The sequence below is a fragment of the Microtus pennsylvanicus genome, chromosome X, assembly GCF_037038515.1.
Source record: "Microtus pennsylvanicus isolate mMicPen1 chromosome X, mMicPen1.hap1, whole genome shotgun sequence".
Taxonomy (NCBI): domain Eukaryota; kingdom Metazoa; phylum Chordata; class Mammalia; order Rodentia; family Cricetidae; genus Microtus; species Microtus pennsylvanicus.
The window spans coordinates 44513891-44531842 of NC_134601.1; the positions used below are offsets into that span (position 1 = coordinate 44513891).

The window sequence follows — 17952 nt, forward strand, 5'->3', positions numbered from 1 at the left end:
CTTTTCTGTCTTTAGTTTCTCTGCAATGTTTTACCCATAGTAAGGACTCCTCAGTAAATGCATGCTACATGGGACTGAATTCTAGATTATAACTGAGGTAATGACCCTGAGAAATCACAAGAAGCAAAATAAAACTGAAAGTGACTACTATATTCCTGCTTGCTCCCCAAAAAATTCCATATATTATCTATAATACATCTTTCAAGACTACATCAGTTCACTATCTTTGCCCTGTTTTGTACCTCGAAATTGCAAGCAGCTGATGGGTATATAAACTCTGTCACGACCCCATAAAGTTGGGATTGACCTCCTGCCCCCACCTCCCCGACTGTGGAAAATCAGTCTTACCTCCATTTGCACTCCTATTCCCTTACTCCATATAAACTTGTGGTTTTTGACTTTTTCTTTACACTAGCTATAGCATATATAGCTTTCTCATTAAAAAGAAAAATATAATCTTTAATATGTGCTCATTTTTCAATCTGTTTAGAGAGTCACAATGCTTTATGCTTCTCTGATAGCTATCTATTTGGGGGGAACTTGGGACAGGGTTTCTCTACAATCCTGGCTGTCCCGGAGTTTGTTCTGTAGACCAGACTGGCCTCAAACTCTCAGAGATCCACCTGCCTTTGTCTCCCAAGTGCTGGTATTAAAGGCCTGTGCCACCACCACCCAGTTTGAAGGTTATCTTTTAGCATTACTAACGTTAAGGTAATTTTAGAAACACTTTTAACAAAGACCCCATCTGCTAAACTTAGCGGTGCATGTAATCCAAAGAAGACTGAGAGTTGAAGGGCAGCTTGGGCTACCTAGGAAGAACTTGTCTCAAAAAATGAGTCCATGCTCTGAGTATCCTTGATAATGAAGTCATTTGTTACAATATCTTAGAATATCCCTAGATTAAAAATCAATGGTTTAGCCAGGTAGTGGTGGAGCACACCTTTAATCCCAGCACCAAGGAAGCAGAAGCAGGTGGATCTGAGTTCAAGGCCAGCCTGGTCTACAGAGTGAGTTCCAGGAGAGCCAGAGATACACAGAGAAACTGTCTCTAAAGAAAAGAAAGAAAAAAAGAAATAATGATTCTGTCTGCTGGCTAATTCACCAGGTATTTCATCTTCTTCTCAAGGAACTATTAGAGGAATCAGACAATGGAAGGACTTACTCTTGCTAGAAGATGAATTCAACACCATGTATAAGCTTTAATAGCTACCTAAGTATCTGAAGGCAGCAGGTATGTCAGTGACCACATGATTTTCACTCAGAATTATTTGTTTTTTCAAAAATTATGTGCAGGTCTAGGACAGAAGTCAAAATGGGATTCCCAGTGCTTGGAAACAGAGCAACATACCAAATATCACTGAGATAAAGAGTTTTTAGGCTCAACAAAAACATAAAAGGAAAGGTAGAAGCAAAAACAAAACAAAAGCTAAAAACAAACATGTTCGTTCATGATGTAGCATAAGACAACCTAGAGGGCAAAACTGACACCCGAAGCCTCCACTTGGAGGATATCTTTCTTAAAATTTAAAGGTGTTGGATCATTGGAGCTGGAGTCAGAGAGGTGGTTGTAGACCACCTGATTTGGGTGCTGGCAATCAAATTTGGTTTTCTGTAAGAGTAGTACACATTCATGACCACTGAATCACCCAGCCCTCTAGCCGTCATGAAATCTTGAAGACTGAACACCCTCTTAAATCTTTGCCCCGTAACTTTCCTCATGATCTTATCAGAGCAGCACTCCTGGCCATCTGAAGTCCACTGCTGCTAATTAATAGTAGTCGTTCTGCTCAAGGGGTAGAAAACAACAGACACACAGGCAGGATACTGAACTAAGTGGCCTACATAAGAAGGCAAGATTCATGTGGCAAGAGAGAAAGCCAATGGTAGCATCAAATGCTGCACTAAAAGAACAGGGTTCTGCCAGAAAGGAGGATCAGGACCAAACAGTCAATGCAAACCAGTGTTTCCCAAGCCAAGATCACTGAGAAGATGGTTCCAAACAGTATCTTAGGTCTGAGCTCCAAACATTCTGATTTAGTAAGCCTAGGATTTTGTCTTGTTATAGCCCTGTCTAATCAAGTTAGTGATCATTCACTATAAAGCACACAGGAAGTGAAAAGGAAAAACTTACCCACATTGCTATTCTCATTCTCTCCTCCTACTTCTCTCTCTTTCTTTGCCCCCCCCCCCACAAATAAGAACCTTATATAGAAGGTGAGGTTCCAAAAAGGAACTTGGAATAAACCTGGCAGTCCCAAATAAATGACCCAGGAATCACAGAAACAAGGATATAAAATACCTCAAAGGACTGATTTTCCTAGGTGTCACAACCATGTAATTGGTAAGAACAGCTGCATGACCCACAACTCAAATGCTGGTCACTGCCCAGAAAGCAATGAGTGCGACCACTGTAAACTAGCCTCACTTTGGGCAAAGCAACTCAAAAATCTTATCTAACTCGTGATAAGGACAAAGAACACGTTCCACGTGCCTACATAAGAAGGCAAGTGTGTCTGAAAAAAAAATAGAAACTTTGCCACCTAGAAGGCCTATGTAGATAGAAGCAAATAGACTGACTAAAATCCTACGAAATGTATCTAGGGTATCATAGGGTGCATAAAGTGTGTAGTCAGCCATAAGGACCACACTAGAATAGGGAAACCAAGATGAGAACGGACTAATGGGAGAGAAATAACTTTAAAATGGTGAAAATAGCAGCTAAGCTGAAAATGAATAGGTAGTAGAAGGGATGCCATGATGTAAAGTTCTGAAGGGGAAAAATAAGCAGTCCCAAAAGAAAATGCGCTAGAAGGTAAGAGCAGGTGTAGAAGGCATAAAAGAGAAGCCCATGACATATAGCAATCAAACGGGAAAAGTGAAATAGCGGAACCTGAACTATTTCACCATCATGGGCCAAACTGAAATACTGTGGGGAAGCACTGTAGCTTTTCAGAAGAGGTTAGAGAGAATGCATTATCAAAACAGGGAAGAAAAGGTATATATAGCAAGTTCTAGACCAAGCCATGGTTGGGAGCACCATGGGCAGCTCTAATATGCAAAGAGTTTACAAAAGGGCACAATTTTGTTTCGAAATGAAACAAGTAAACTTTACAACAATTAAAAGCAAAAGCACGGTCGTCGCTGCATTTGAGGAAGAGAAGGACACGGAGGGAGGTAACAGAGCAAGAATATGACAAATATTTTACACTAGAGTAGATGATTTGTGTTGGGTTTGTGTTTGTTTATCAATTTGGAGCAGTCATCTCAGTAACTAGACGACCAACGGCTTACAATTTTCTACAGCGCTCCTAAGAGTACTAACATGGAATTCTAAGAGCATTCTATAGACCCTTTCGATACCTTCACTAGTATAGGTGCTAAATCCCATGCTTTTAGGGGTGACTGGATATTTAGGAACATCCAAATCTATTCAGGACCATAAGTGTGGAGGTATAAACCTAGAAGTTAGGAAGGTTAGGCAGGAAAATCTCTAGTTTCAAGCTAGCCTGGGCTACATAGCTACTTCAGAGACAGCCTATTACACATAGTAAGATTCAGTCTCAAAAAATGGAAAAAGAAAAAGAATGCAATCATATAGCAACATTATTAAATGGATGCAGTACAGGACTCACAGCCTAAACGGTGGCAGAAACCTTAGAGAACAGTTCCCTCCCCCATTTCTCAGCCATCGCATGACCATCCTACTATGTCCACTTCTAACTACATCTGCCAAATAACGAAGAACTGAGCATAACACAGAAGCACTTACAAGGACAAGAGGATGAGTGAGCCGAAACAAAAGTTTTCATGGTTTCCTTACATTTTCATACCATGAGATTGTTTTAGCTTGTCTACGCTCGGCCTTGCTTTTCTCCCCTATTATTCACAGCATTCATTTTCATTTTCTGCTATAAAGAAACTGGTTTACTCTACCTAAGGAAAATATATCAATGTATTCAAAGCTATATACTACACTCAGGCTCGAGCTATAAGATTTTGTACAACTGGGGCTAGAAGATGGCTTAGCAGTCAAGAATACTTCCTGCTCTTCCAGTGGACTGGAGTCCCTTTCTGAGTACCCATGTCAAGCAGTTCGTAACTGCCTGATACCTGCATCTCAAGGGAGTCCAATGCCCTCTTCTGTCCTCTGTAGGCACTGCATTCATGTACTTACACGCACGTGCGTGCACGCGCGCACACACACAGAGAAAATAAACCTTAAAAAGATTTTGTACAACTTTTACATGTCACAGATAGCTAGAAAACTTAAGTCAACATTGTGAAATTAGTCATTTTAAAACACAAAGCCACTTCACCAAAACATCTACGCAAATAGGGATATTTTGAGAGACTTCTAATTTTTGTTAATCCAAAACCAAGAGCTGGTTTTCCTCCATCTTGATCTTCAACAGGACCCTGAGAACATTTACTGTACCTTTCACACTCCCACATGAAGATCTGAATCATGTTTGCGATGCTTCTATGTCCTTCCTTTCACAGACTATGACAGTGGCCCTCTGATGTCTCCATTTTAGTATATTGTATTTATAATATAGACTTTTTCATGGAAAAAGTTTTGCTTTTGTAAAACTCTCCTAGATCATGCACATACACACATATTTGGAGAGACCATTATCAAGTTTTTTTTTTTCAGTTCTCTTACCAGAGATGAGAATCTGCTGTGACTACATATAGATCATGTATATAACTCATCTGAATCTATGTTTCATTTTTACCCCTTTTATCATACAGTATTTACTCAAAGAATTTCAAATTTCATAATGACTCACTCTACTACCCATCCATAGGTTTACTGGCCCTATCCCATTAGGGTCTAGCATGATATAAGGCACATGACGTGGGCTCAATAAATAGCTTGCTAAACTACTGGAGAAAACCAAACCTTTTCTGTATTTTTTTATTATTATTATGTATATGACATTCTGCCTCCATGTATGCCCGTACACCAGAAGAGGGCGCCAGATATTACAGATAGTTGTGAGCCACCATGTGGTTGCTGGAAATTGAACTCAGGACCTCTGGAAGAGCAGCCAGTGCTCTTAACCTCTGAGCCATTTCTCCAGCCCCACCTTTTCTGTATCTTATAGAGATCAGGCACCCCAGAGAGAAAATATTAGTTAAGTTCGGCACAATGGTACATGCCTATAGTCAACGATAGTCAGGAGACTGAGGCAGGAAGATCACTTGAACCCACAAGTGCAAGACTAGCCTAGACAATACAATGAAACCTCGTTTCAAAAATAAGACAAAACAGGGCCAGTGAGATGGCTCAATGGATTAAAGCACTTGCCACCAAGCCTTATGACCCGAATTTAATCCCTGGGACCCACATGGTAGGAGAGAGCCATATACTACAAGCTGTCATGCACATGTACACACATGTGCATACCCATATACACACACAATAAACAAAACAAAACAGCACTAGATGGAAGTATTCCTTTTACTGCCTTGCTTTCACATCAACTTTCTTCCTGCTATATTTCTATAATAAAGACAATCACAGAACTAAAATAAAATTGTGCCAAGCAAAATAATAAAATCAACTTCCAACTATCCCAGTGTGATAGATCCACAGCTAGTTTTTAAACCCAGGTGACTTACAGAATACCACTAGCTGTGTGTTCAGGGAACAACCATAATATTTGCCTAAACAGAATAAAAATAGGCAGGTAAATTTCAGGGGGTAGGAGAATAGGTAGAGAATAACAATGTGTTTTCTAAGCCAAACAGAAATTGCTAATTTGTCAGCCAATCTGCTGTTTTCAATTGGCCTGTCATCGGCCTCTCCCTATATTGGCATAGCTAACAGAGACCCAATTGTTGACACCAAAGTCCATTCCAGCTGCAGAGAGGAGATCTACTTTGAAGGTAACTGTTTTTCCTTTGCCCAGAAGTTTGTTTTGGGGAACTCAGTGCTTTCTTCAGCATTATTCTCTCCCATTCGATCATTGATGAGCATCTTTATCATAGAAGCACATCAGCTCCAGGTTCTATCAGCTTTCATAGAATTGCCAGAGACAGCTAGAAAGTCTAACCAGCCATAATTTAACACAATAACCATTTGCCGAAAGCAGTATTTTGGGCTAGAGACACGGCTAAGTAGTTAAGAGTATGCATTGTTCTCGCAGAGGATCGTAGCTAAATTCCCAGTACCATCATCTCGTAGCTTCATGGAATTTGATACCTCTGGCCTCCATGGGCAGCTGAACTTATTTATATACACATACCCAAACACAACACACACACACAAAACACTTGCACACACAATTAAAAATAAAATAAAGGGGACTAGAGAGATGATTCAGTTCCTAAGAGCACTAGATGCTCTTCTAAAGGACCCAGGTTTGATACCCAGCACCTACATGGCAGCTCACAACAGTCTTTACCTCCAATTCCAGGACATCAGGCATGCAGGCAGTGCACAGACATATATGCAGGCAAAACACACATATACACAAAATAAAATTTCAAAATAAATAAAAGATGAGAAGAGATGATTCAGCTGTTAAGAAGATTTTCTGCTCTTGCAGAGGACCTGGGTTCAGTTTCCAGCACTCACATGATCCCTCACAACCATCTATACATCCAATTCCAAAAATTCTGATGTTCTCTTCTGATACCATAAGCACCTGGCATGCATAGGGTGCATACACATACATTTAGGCAAGTACTCATACACATAAAATAAAAACAAATAAATCTCTAAAAAATAAATACTTAAAGTGGTTATTTGATAATACATATATATATATAAGAATAAATAAAAAGTGATAATATATACACATACATTCACCACACATGCATATGTGTTTAAGGTCCAAAGGTCAATGCCAAGTGTCATCTTCAATTGCTCTCTACCCTATTTTTTTTTGAGAAATTCTTTCACTGAGCCTAGAAGTCAGTGGTAGACCCAGAGATCTGATTGTTTCTCCGTCTCCAGCCTCAGGGTTACAGGCACATCACAATTCCCAGATTTTACATTGGCACTAAAAATTGAATTCAGGGTCTCATACTTGAGCAGCAAGCACTTTACCAATTGGACCATCTCCCAAGGCCTTTTTTTTTTTAAAAAAAAAAAGGTTACCTGCAACCTTAAAGTTTCAACTGGATATACAGTCTTCAGTTCCTCTCCTGAAATAGTAAGTAGTGTCATGGCACAGCTGTTAAAGAAACTACCACATCCACCTCAGAGGTAGATGCAGCAATGAGTTAAGGTATTACTTCCTACCATGTAGTAAATGCTGAATGAATACTAATTGAAAGGGATTGCAGAGAAAAAGGACAAAGGGCTAAGAAAAGAGGAGGGGAGGTAGTAGAATGAATTTTTGTTCTCAATCTGCCACTGTATATGTAAGTAATCATAAGACACAGTAAGAAATTTAGGTACAAAAATAGATCCCATGTGTTAAGTACATTAACAGTTACTACATACATTTTATCTTACATAATTCTAACCATCTTATGATATTAGTATCATCTCCATTGTCTAGATGAGAACACTGAGGCTCAAAAAATTAGTGACTTGCTTCCTGCCATAAAGCAGTAAATTAATTAGGATGCAAGCTCACCTGGGCATGGTAGACCCAAGTTCCACTGAGCAAAGACTCTTCATGAGAAAACATATTCAACCATCCCATAGATCTGAGTATTCAGTACATCTTCTCCCTGGGATCATATTTATATATTACACATTTCACAGAACTCGAAAAAATAAAAATCTTATTATCCTCATACCCCTTCATTGAGAAAATTCTACTGTACCCTTAAATGAAACCAACACTATGAAGTAGGCAGGTTTTGTTTCTTTTTTTTTTTTCGGTTTTTCGAGACAGGGTTTCTCTGTGGTTTTGGAGCCTGTCCTGGAACTAGCTCTTGTAGACCAGGCTGGTCTCGAACTCACAGAGATCCGCCTGCCTCTGCCTCCCAAGTGCTGGGATTAAAGGCGTGTGCCACCACCGCCCGGCCAGGTTTTGTTTCTTAGCAGTAAAGAAGCCTCAAACACAAAGCTACAGCTCCATAGAATTCAGTCCTTCCCAAGTCAAATTCTTTAACTGCAAATGAAGTTACACTTTGCCTTACTTAACTCTTAAAATTACTGCATTTTAGACAGAGACAGAGACCCAAATTGGAACACCAGACTGAAATCCCAAGGTCCAAATCAGGAGCAGAAGGAGAGAGAGCACGAGCAAGGAACTCAGGACCGCGAGGGGTGCACCCACACACAGACAATGGGGATGTTCTATTGGGAACTCACCAAGGCCAGCTGGACTGGGTCTGAAAAAGCATGGGATAAAACCGGACTCGCTGAACATAGCGGACAATGAGGACTGCTGAGAAGTCAAGATCAATGACACTGGGTTTTGATCCTACTGCACGTACTGGCTTTGTGGGAGCCTAGGCAGTTTGGATGCTCACCTTACTAGACCTGGAAGGAGGTGGGAGGTCCTTGGACTTCCCACAAGGCAAGGAACCCGGGCTGCTCTTTGGGCTGACGAGGGAGGGGGACTTGATTGGGGGAGGGGGAGGGATATGGGAGGCGGTAGAGGGGAGGAGGCAGAAATCTTTAATAAATAAATAAATTTAAAAAAATTATTGCATTTTACAAATAACAAGCTGCACCTTTAAATTCATCACAATTGGGGCTGGAGACATGGCTCAGAGGTTAAGAACACTGACTGCTCTTCCGGAGGTCCTGAGTTGAATTCCCAGGAACCACATGGTGGCTCACAACCATCTATAATGAGATCTGGTGCCCTCTTCTGGCCTGCAGGCATACATAGAGGCTGAACACTGTGTACATAATAAATAAATCTTTTTAAAAAAATCATCACAATTTATCTATCCAGGAAAAATACAACCTTACTTCTGGCCTGTAGTTTACTTTAAAAAAAAATAAAAGAAGGCTGGGCATAATAGTGTTCATCTTTAATCCTAGCACTTGGGAGGTAGGGGCACAGGCTTGCAGATCTCTGTGAGTTCAAGGACAGTCTGATCTAGGTAAACCCTGTCTCTCTCTCTCTCTCTCTCTCTCTCTCTCTCTCTCACACACACACACACACACACACACACACACACACACACACACACAAAATCAACAAAAAGCCCAAAAAACAAAAAAAGTCTAACGTATTCTTCCCTTGAAGTCCTTTCCTCCCCTCCACCCCGCGCGCACACACACACACACACAACACACACACACACACACACACAACAACAACAGTTTTTTCTTCACTGTTCCTTAAATGATCTGTTTTTACATGTTTTATGAGGAAAGAGTTGCTACCACTTTACAAAAAAAAGAAGAAAGAAAGAAAGAAAAACTACAAGAGCTTATTGGGATTAAGTTTTCCTCTTGACCAGAACACAACTTTCGTTCACTAAAAAACATTTTCAACATAAAAGACTGTTTTAAAGTTATGAATAGCAGAAAAGGATGTAATTTAGAAAGAGGATGATTTCCTACATTTTACAGACTGGCATGAATAATGCCTAGCTCATGTAAGAGATCATATAAAATACTGCCCTGGAATCCCCTAGTGACAGAAAGGTAGATTACTTATTTCCTCCCTCCTTAACTGTTATGACACTAAACACTGAAGCAGACACAGACTCCAACTGATTTCCAATGCTAACATTAAGAAATTTCCTTTCTTTAAAAACAAAACCCTCAGGTCTAAGTGCTCCCCTTTCCTCCACATACTCTGTCAGTGTTTTCTCCCCCTTTTCAGTTTACTTAAGCAACAATGTTCACTTTGCATAGTCTCTCAGTTCCCCTCTAGTGCTCATTTTCCCACCCAAACTCAACGTGGAATTCCTGCCATGGTTTCTCAGAGGCTAGCTGGCCTGGAAAAAAGCTCTATGCACCTAATAGCCAAACCAATCAGTCCCAGACAGCTCCACCTAGAATTCATAAACCAGTGTAAGTGTGGTCCAGTCAAACCCTGATTAGAGTCTCTTCTTGGTGCCCTGAACTCCACCCTCCAATTCTGACCCAAGACTCACAGGTCCCTCTTCTTTATCCTGTTTCACTCTGGAATTTCTATCACTCACCTCCTTCTATCTAGGATTTCCCCCACTTACAGACTGGGAAAATTGGTGTAGTCTCACTTTCTCCTATTCTCCATTCTACTTGACACCAAAACTCCCTTTTCCCATACAGCATCCTTATATTCATCAGGATCTCCGAAAAAAAATGTTTCAGCGTAATCTCAACCCCATTTCCTGGATTCTTCCACAGCAGTGGCTATGACAAGTGAGTTTTTACACTCCTCAACATGAGTTCCATACAGCATCTAAATGCTTCTCTCCTACAGCTCTTTATTACTCTCCTTTTCTTTCATAGTGTGGATTTTTTTCAATTTCAACACTGAGGCTTGCACGCAGGCCATCACACATGCTAGGCAGGCACTCTATATGCCCAGCCCGTATTGTGCATTTTACAGTTTTAGCATGTATACTACCTTTACTTCTTTTTGGGAAAATCTATTTCTCTCTAAATGCCAGTTTCTCCCTAGCCCTATTTTTATCTTCTTTCTTGCTCCAGCAATTCTAGCACTAAAGTGTAAAGAGCCTTAAGGGTTCTTCAAACTTTCTTTGGAAAATATTACCCTAGAGATTTCAAGGTACTGCTTTCTCCTTAGTTAGACCTGACATGGGAACAGTAACACGCACCTTCCTTTCCCCTTTCACTGCCCTACCGACCCTCTTTCTGACTTCTTTGGTCTTCCTTCTTTCTAGTGGGAAAACTTTTTCTCCTATGATTCTGTTTCTCTCAGCAAAACTCTTCCCTAAAGCTTACAGTGCAGATTAATCATGTCATAAGATCCCCTGCCACCTTTACCAAGCATTTACTTGCCTGTGTAGACTGTATCATGAATAAGGCACACATACACACCCCCTGAGACATCTCCTTTGCTTACCTCAAAGAATCTCTAAGCCAGTGAGAAAGAAAAGGATCTCCTCTCCCTGGACCTCCTCCACCTACCCTGGCAAATCAAAGAAATAGCCAGATCCTTAAGAGTGCCCTTGGTTGCTGGGCGGTGGTGGCGCACGCCTTTAATCCCAGCACTTGGGAGGCAGAGGCAGACCGATCTCTGTGAGTTCGAGGCCGGCCTGGTCTACAAGAGCTAGTTCCAGGACAGGAACCAAAAGCTAGGGAGAAACTGTCTCAAAAATCCAAAAAAAGAAAAGTGCCCTTGCCGGGCGATGGTGGCGCACGCCTTTAATCCCAGCACTTGGGAGGCAGAGGCAGGCGGATCTCTGTGAGTTCGAGACCAGCCTGGTCTACAGAGCTAGTTCCAGGACAGGCTCCAAAGCCACAGAGAAACCCTGTCTCAAAAAAAAAAAAAAGAAAGAAAAGTGCCCTTGGTGCCGCCCCCATTTCTTCTAGAACTTCCCTCTACTTTGAACAGTACAGACTTCAACAGCAAAGCTGGCTAGGACTCACTTAACTTTCGTCTGCCCTATCCCAACAATTAACCATATCTTCCTTATTGCTCTCTTTCAGAGAACTAGTTTATTTAATCCCGACTTCTGCATCCTTTCCCTTTCCTCTATCAAGTGGGTATCTAGTTCTCTTCATCTCAGAGTCAGAACAAAAAGAAACTTACATACACTTCCTGCAAATCTGGTAAGAGAATCAGACCTTCCCCCGCTCCCAGACAGGGTTTCTCTGTAGCCTTGGCCATCCTGGAACTTGCTCTATAGACCAGGCTGGCCTTGAACTCAGATATTTGCCTGCCTCTGTCTCCTGAGTGCTGGGGGTAAAGGTGTTCGCCACCACCACCACTCAGCAAGAGCCAGACTTTTAAAAGTCAGTTTTAGAGTGGCTTTCCCCTGATTAGCCCAACCCCCATGTGGTTACATCATAACTCCTCCCCCTGCCCCCCCCTCTCTTTTCATCAGTGCCTGTGCTTAAGTATATGTGAAAATCCCTTTTAAACAAAGTCAGCGTCAGCAAGCCTCTGTGCTAAGACCTGTGGCTCTCATCTCCCAGATAAACCTCAAGACAGTTTCCTCAGGAGCAAAAATTACCTGCTATCAATATCCTCATAAACTACTCAACATGGCCATGTCAGTCCTCAAGTATATCATGGAACTTCAGACTCTTTTAACTTGACTCACTAAGTCCTTATTGCTCCCTCAATCTTTCTTGTTACCTTTGCTACCCTCTCAAAATCTTACAGGTTCCTCCTCAACCATTCACTTCCTTTTGGAGCCTCTGGGTGACTCTTGGAATGGGATTATCTCATTTAATCCCCAGTGGAATCTTGTAAGTTTCTTTCCTGCAGACTGTCATCTTCAATACCACATGGTGACATCAAGTTCAATTTGAATACCCTAAAACTCTGCCCAAACATCCTTGGCTATGCCACCTACAGTGACCCAGTAAGAAAGGGCCCTCAATTCCAACACTCAAGGGCAGGACAAACTAAAGAGAATAGCACAAGATGGCCACTAAAAAAGATAACTCCCATCCTTGGAATTTTATTATGAACCTAATCAACTCCCAACTCCAAACTCATGCCCCATTCCTTTTCCCACGAAGTGTTTCTGCAGTGTGATTCTGAGAAATAGCCTTCTAAGTTGAAAGAAGCATGGGACTAACCCTTGAAGCCTTCAAGTGTACCCCCAGAAGTCTGATCATATTTGCAACTGTACTTTACCCCTGTGTCATGGGGACGACCTCCAAATCGCCTTGAAAGTATTCATCTGTGGCTTGCTTTACAGGCCCCCTTCCCACACTCATGCAAAAAGCCCCAAAACGCTGGGCTAGAAGAATGCTCGCCAAGTGAAGGCTGTCCTTACTGCCTACTCTAGAAAAACGGCAAGAATGAGAAAGTATCACCACGTCGACAGTTTGATCAGGCAACCTTGAAAATTTCAAAACAATGCAACAAAAACAGTGCTTCTAATACAGCGAGGAGAGGGGAGGCTCAGTGGAACAGAAGGGCACCCCCACCGGCCTGTGGTGTTGGGCCTCCTGGGTTTGCAGCGTGCTTGCCTCCCGCCTTTCCCCGCGACCGCATCTTTCGGTACAACAATCTCCTGCACCTCCATAACACGAAAACCCCAGCCTTGGTGCGGCCGGCTCCTCCCAGCCTTGCCCGGACGTCCCTCTGGCCCAGCCTTCCTCTCCGCGGGACCCCGGCGAGAAGGGCCCCCTCCACCGTCCAGTTCACCTCTCTATCCCTTTCCTGGCCTCCAGGCGCCCCTGCAGGGCTCCGTCCCGAAACCGAACCTCTGGGAGCCAAGCCCACGAGGCCCGTCGCGGGACCCACCCCCCCTTCCTTCTCCCAGCACCTCGTCCTCCACGCACCGGGCCCCCGGGGCTCCTCGTCGTCGTCGTCCTCGCTCGTACCGCCCCCCCGTCGGGGACTCCACCCCCAGCCTGCCCCCGCCCGCGGAAAGGCCCCCTCCCCACCGCGCGCCGCCTGCGCCCTCTGCCCCGGCACGGGACTCTCTTTGGCCTCGGTTCCCCGCCCAGAAGCGGCGGCGGCGGCAACGGCGGTGGCGGCCCCAGCAGGAGCAGCAGCAGCGGCGGCGGCAGCGGCAGCAGCGCCGCCCCGGCCCCGCCCCGCCGCCCGCCGGAGCCCCACGCCCCGCCCGCCCGCCCCGCCGCCGGACTACTCCCCCCCGAAGACCACCACTAAGCTCCCCCATTCCCCGGCCACGGTCTGCAGGAATCCAGCTCTGCTGGGCCTGCTGTCCGTTCCTCACGCCCCTTAGGAACCAGGGTGGGGGAACCTTGGGGTTCGTGGCCATCCCTCTCCCTCCTTCTCCAAGGGCCAGGGGATTGCCCCTGATCCCGAAATCCGGCCCCGTAACCGGAGCCTCCCTCCTTTCCAGCCCAGGGCTTTCCTCTCAGACCCCTTGCCTCCAGGCCTGGCGCGAAGCGGGTTGAGGGCTTGCAAGCCGGGTCTCCCACCAGGCTTGCCGGGGCCAGTATGAATTGCCCCCATCTCATCCTCCTTCAATTTGAGCACCCTCTCTGCCTCGCCTGGCCCGGTAGCCCCCGCCCCTAGAGCGAGGGCAGCGGAGCCTGGGCGCTCCGAAGTCATCCCCCGCCTTTTTTCCAGGGACTCGGATAATTGCCCCTGCCCCCATCACAGCACTCCCACTCCCGAACCCAGGCCCCGCCACCACCTAGGGGTACCCCCCTATCCTATGGCTCCTGCACCCCAGAACAGGGGAGAAAGCAACCCTGAGAGAGCACCCGTCGCACCTCCACCTCTAAGGTTGGAGGGCATTTTCTGCCGGTCTCTTCAAGACTTCATCACGGACACCCCCCCCCAAAAAAAATAACAAGCCCTTTCTCGCCCTGCCCTGTTGGCCAGGTTCCCTTTGGATCGTCGGATCCTTAGATCAGGGTTTGGGGCCAGGTAGTACCAAGACCGTAGCCTCCACCTCTCTTTCGGTGGAGTGGGGTAATTCCTATGGTTCCCCCCTCCAGTATCTACCGACCCCCGTTTCCATGGAGACCCCCGCCCAGCCGAGAGGAAGACTCTCTTGGATCGTGGTGAACAAGTCTCACCTGGCTAAAAGAGAAGGAAATCGAGAAGGGGATAGGGCAGGGCAGGGATGGGGTACGAAGGTGGTAAGTGGAGGGGAGCTGTCCCGAAGGGAGGGGCGAGGACAGAGAGAGCTCTAGGGAGCTCTACGTCCAGGGACACGGAGAGGACGGCGCCCCCGGGGGGCAAGCAGAGAGGTTGTGGAGAGAGGAACGGACAGGGTTGGGGAATGGCTTAGGATAGAAAGAAGCGGGTGGGGGAATACGAAAAAGCCGGGGAGTCAAAAGGGGTGGAGGGGTTGGGGGAGAGAGAAAAAAGACGCACCTGTTCCCGGGTCGGCTCCGCAGGGAGGCTCAGGCCGCCACCCGAGCTCCCTCTTACCCTCTTTGAACCACCACCCGCCTAACACTGCTGGGATCCGATGCCCCCCTCCACCCCTTATCGCCACCGACCTCCTTCTCCTCTCACGGCGGCGGCGGTCGGACTCTAGGAACTGAGAGGAAGAAGGGAGGGCTCAGCAAAGCCGAGGAGAGACAGAGCCACACACTGGCAGCGCCGCGGCGAGCGAAAGAGTGAGGGGGAGAGCGGTGTGTGTGTGTGTCTGTGTGTGTGTGTGTGTGTCTGTGTGTGTGTGTGAGCGAAGCCTGGTGGAGTGGGTGCCGGTCGCAGGGCTCGACGGGAAGTGGAGTCCGGCCTTGTTCGCGGGCGGCGCCAGCCAGCTCTGCAAGATACTACAACTCCCAAAATGCTGCCTACACGGGGGGGGGGATGGGGAGGAGGAGAAGGGAGGGAGCAAGCATGAGAGGGAGGGACTAAAGCTGGGAGCGAGCGGCGGCGAAGGGGGCAGAGCCAAGCAGCCCCGGTGACACTGGGAGGGGAGGGGAGAGGAGGAGGAGGAGGGGATCGCTGAGAGAACCGAGCGGATTCCGGAGAGGGAGGCAGTGGTAGCTGTAGCAAGCTGGGCAAAAAGATAGACTCCCAAGAAAGGCGGAGGCACGCAATCCGCGGAGCTCCAAGAGCTCCACGCCCCCCACCCCGACGACCCTCAAGAGGGAGGTTGAGGAAGAGAGATGATCAGGGGGCTGAGGCCAGAGGGGTTGGCTGTCTGCCTTCCTTCTAACGTTCTCCACCTTATGCCCCGACCTGACTTTCTCGGGCCACTAGTGGCAGAACCAGTGTGCAAATCACTCTTTGGACCATCCCCAGACCTCCCCTGCCCCGATACCACAGAGCACACGTATTCAGTCCCCCTTTCCCAGGAGCCTGAGGGAGGCTCCCCTTGCAAGCAGGGTGTGACTCTTCCATTCTTCCCGCACCCCCCCCCCCGTCGTCGCCACCCTCCATCTCCTTCCCCGGAACCCTCCCCGAAGCTGGGGCTCGCCTTTCTCTCCCCCACCAGGAAAGAATCCCTCTGGGGACGACAACTCACCCCTACTCTTATACTGGGCCCCAACCCACCAGCATCCCCCTTAGCGTTGCCCCCCTCACCGAAGTAATAGTGGGGGCGACCGGAGTTGAACTGGTGTCTACTTTTCCTCTGACACTAGCTGTCCTTCGCCACGCCGACCCTGCAGGAAGACAGAGAAGCACGTTAAAGCTCCCGTATCCCACCCTCCACGTCCCAGTCCCCACAGAAATGGTTCACAGCAAAGAGGTTGGCAGTGGAAGTGAGCTGAGAGTAAATTCCAGTCCTCAAACCCCTTTCTAGCCATGAAAACCCAGGGATCCGTCCTTTCTCTTAAAAGCCATCAAAGATCTTGGAAGGGAGGGTTAAATTATCTAAACCCCAATGTCCACACGACGCCAAGCGACGTTACCTCACACGAATATGATACAAACTACACTGTCCCCAAGGGAGGGAAAGTGCAACCCCCGACGCCTTCCACCCCTCAAACGCATACCCCTAGGAGCTTCAGATGGCCACGGATGAGGAGGAGACGGAAGGGGTGCTCAAGGAGTGAAAGGATTGTGGTGGGGAGGGTCCGCGGCCCCCGAAGAGCAGAATCCAGATGCTAAGAGGTGGGTGGGAGGTCCGGCAGATTGCAGAAGGCGTCTTGCCTCAGTTTTCCGGGAATCGCCAAGGACCACCGTCTAACACTGGGAGTTGCTTACCAGTCAGTCCCCTAACCCCATTTGTGCGCATAAGGCGGCCGGAGCTCAGCCGGGAAGCCCGGGCACAAACTCCGCGGAAGCTGGCCTTCGCCGCCGCCGCCGCTCTGCCTCGGGCCTCCCTCCCTCCGCTCTCGGCCCCGCAGATCTACCTTCGCCCCCGGCCGAGGCCAGACCCCGCTCGCAACTCCACGCCCCTACTCCACCCCCTGCTCTCCCTCCCCTCGCCCTCTCCTCGCCGGTCGGGCCCAGCCCCTAGCGCCGCCCCGCCCTAGCGCTCGGTCCAGAGCCCAGCAAGTGCCCCGAACTCGCCCCCCGCCCCCACGGCCAGGCCAGTCAGGCCAGGCCTGCTTTCCCCCCTCCCGCTGCGCCCCGCCCCCCGAATCCACGTCCTACTTCGCCACCCAATTCGGCCCGGTCCGGGTTCGGCCCGCGCCCACGCCACCGGAGTCCGTGGTTCGGTCCGGTGTCCGGTCACCCACCCCGCCCTTGCCTGGGTGCCGGCCTGCCTGCCCTCGCTAGCCCGCCCAAGCGTGCGGTCCCTATCTCGGTCCGGGTCGGGGTGCCGGCCTCGGTCCTGGCGGCGTTGCAGCGTCTCCACGAGGGCTCGGTTCACGCAAGATCCGAACCCGCTCAGGGTGGGGGCTGCGGAAAGCAAGTTTCTTTATCCTCCCCCCAACCCCCGCCGCAGGGCCACGCCGTTCCCGCCCCCGTCACAGCGCCCCCTTCACCTGGGCAGAGCCCCTTGGCTGCTGTCGTAACTTTGCTCTTCTGCACACCGCCCGGGAAGCGGGCAAAGCGGGAGTAGGAGGGAGGTGGCGGGGAGGGGGGTGCTGGGATCAGGCCGCTGGGCTCCGGGAGGACACGTGGGGGAGGAGGGGGGAAGGAGGAGGAAGAAGGGGGCGGGCCTGCAGTTCTCGGGGCTCCCCCCTACCAGCCCCGGGGAAGCCGGAACCTCGCCGGGCAGCCGCAGACCCCGCACTGGCCACAGGGGAAGAACTGAGCCACCTTCCCCAGCCAGCCCTCCGCTCCAGGAAGGGGGGGGTGCCGCAACGCCGTTTAGGGTCGGAGAGCGATCGTTTTTCGCTCAGGTTTTATATGTAACACGCTCTCCCCGTTTGTTGACTCGGTCTATGTAGGAGGGCGGGGGTCTTGCCTGAGGGGAACGCCCCCGCCAGACACCCTGCCCTTCCTCCGGCCCCCCACCCTTGGCGACCTCCGTGCGGGGTTCTGGCGCTCCAGAACTCAGGCCGCGCTCAGGCGAAACCCCAGCCAGGGCGCCGAAGTGGGACAGGACAGGTGCTAGGCA

The 17952-nt window shown here is 48.1% G+C and overlaps 1 protein-coding gene across 5 annotated transcripts in view; it reads right to left on the reverse strand.

The window, feature by feature from the left end:
* Window positions 1-17657, reverse strand: part of Bcorl1 (BCL6 corepressor like 1) — a 68594-nt gene extending 50937 nt beyond the window's left edge. Inside the window, exons 1-2 of one of the 5 annotated variants that reach the window (XM_075957290.1) lie at window positions 17375-17657; window positions 16023-16102 (exon numbers count right to left, since the gene is read on the reverse strand). The gene's annotated coding sequence lies outside the window, so the exon portion shown is untranslated. Of the gene's footprint in view, window positions 1-13342; window positions 13399-14986; window positions 15112-16022; window positions 16103-16435; window positions 16816-17374 lie in introns of those variants that run through there. The other 4 variants (XM_075957291.1, XM_075957292.1, XM_075957293.1 and 1 more) reach the window with 4 other exon arrangements.
* Window positions 17658-17952: the final 295 nt, after the last annotated feature.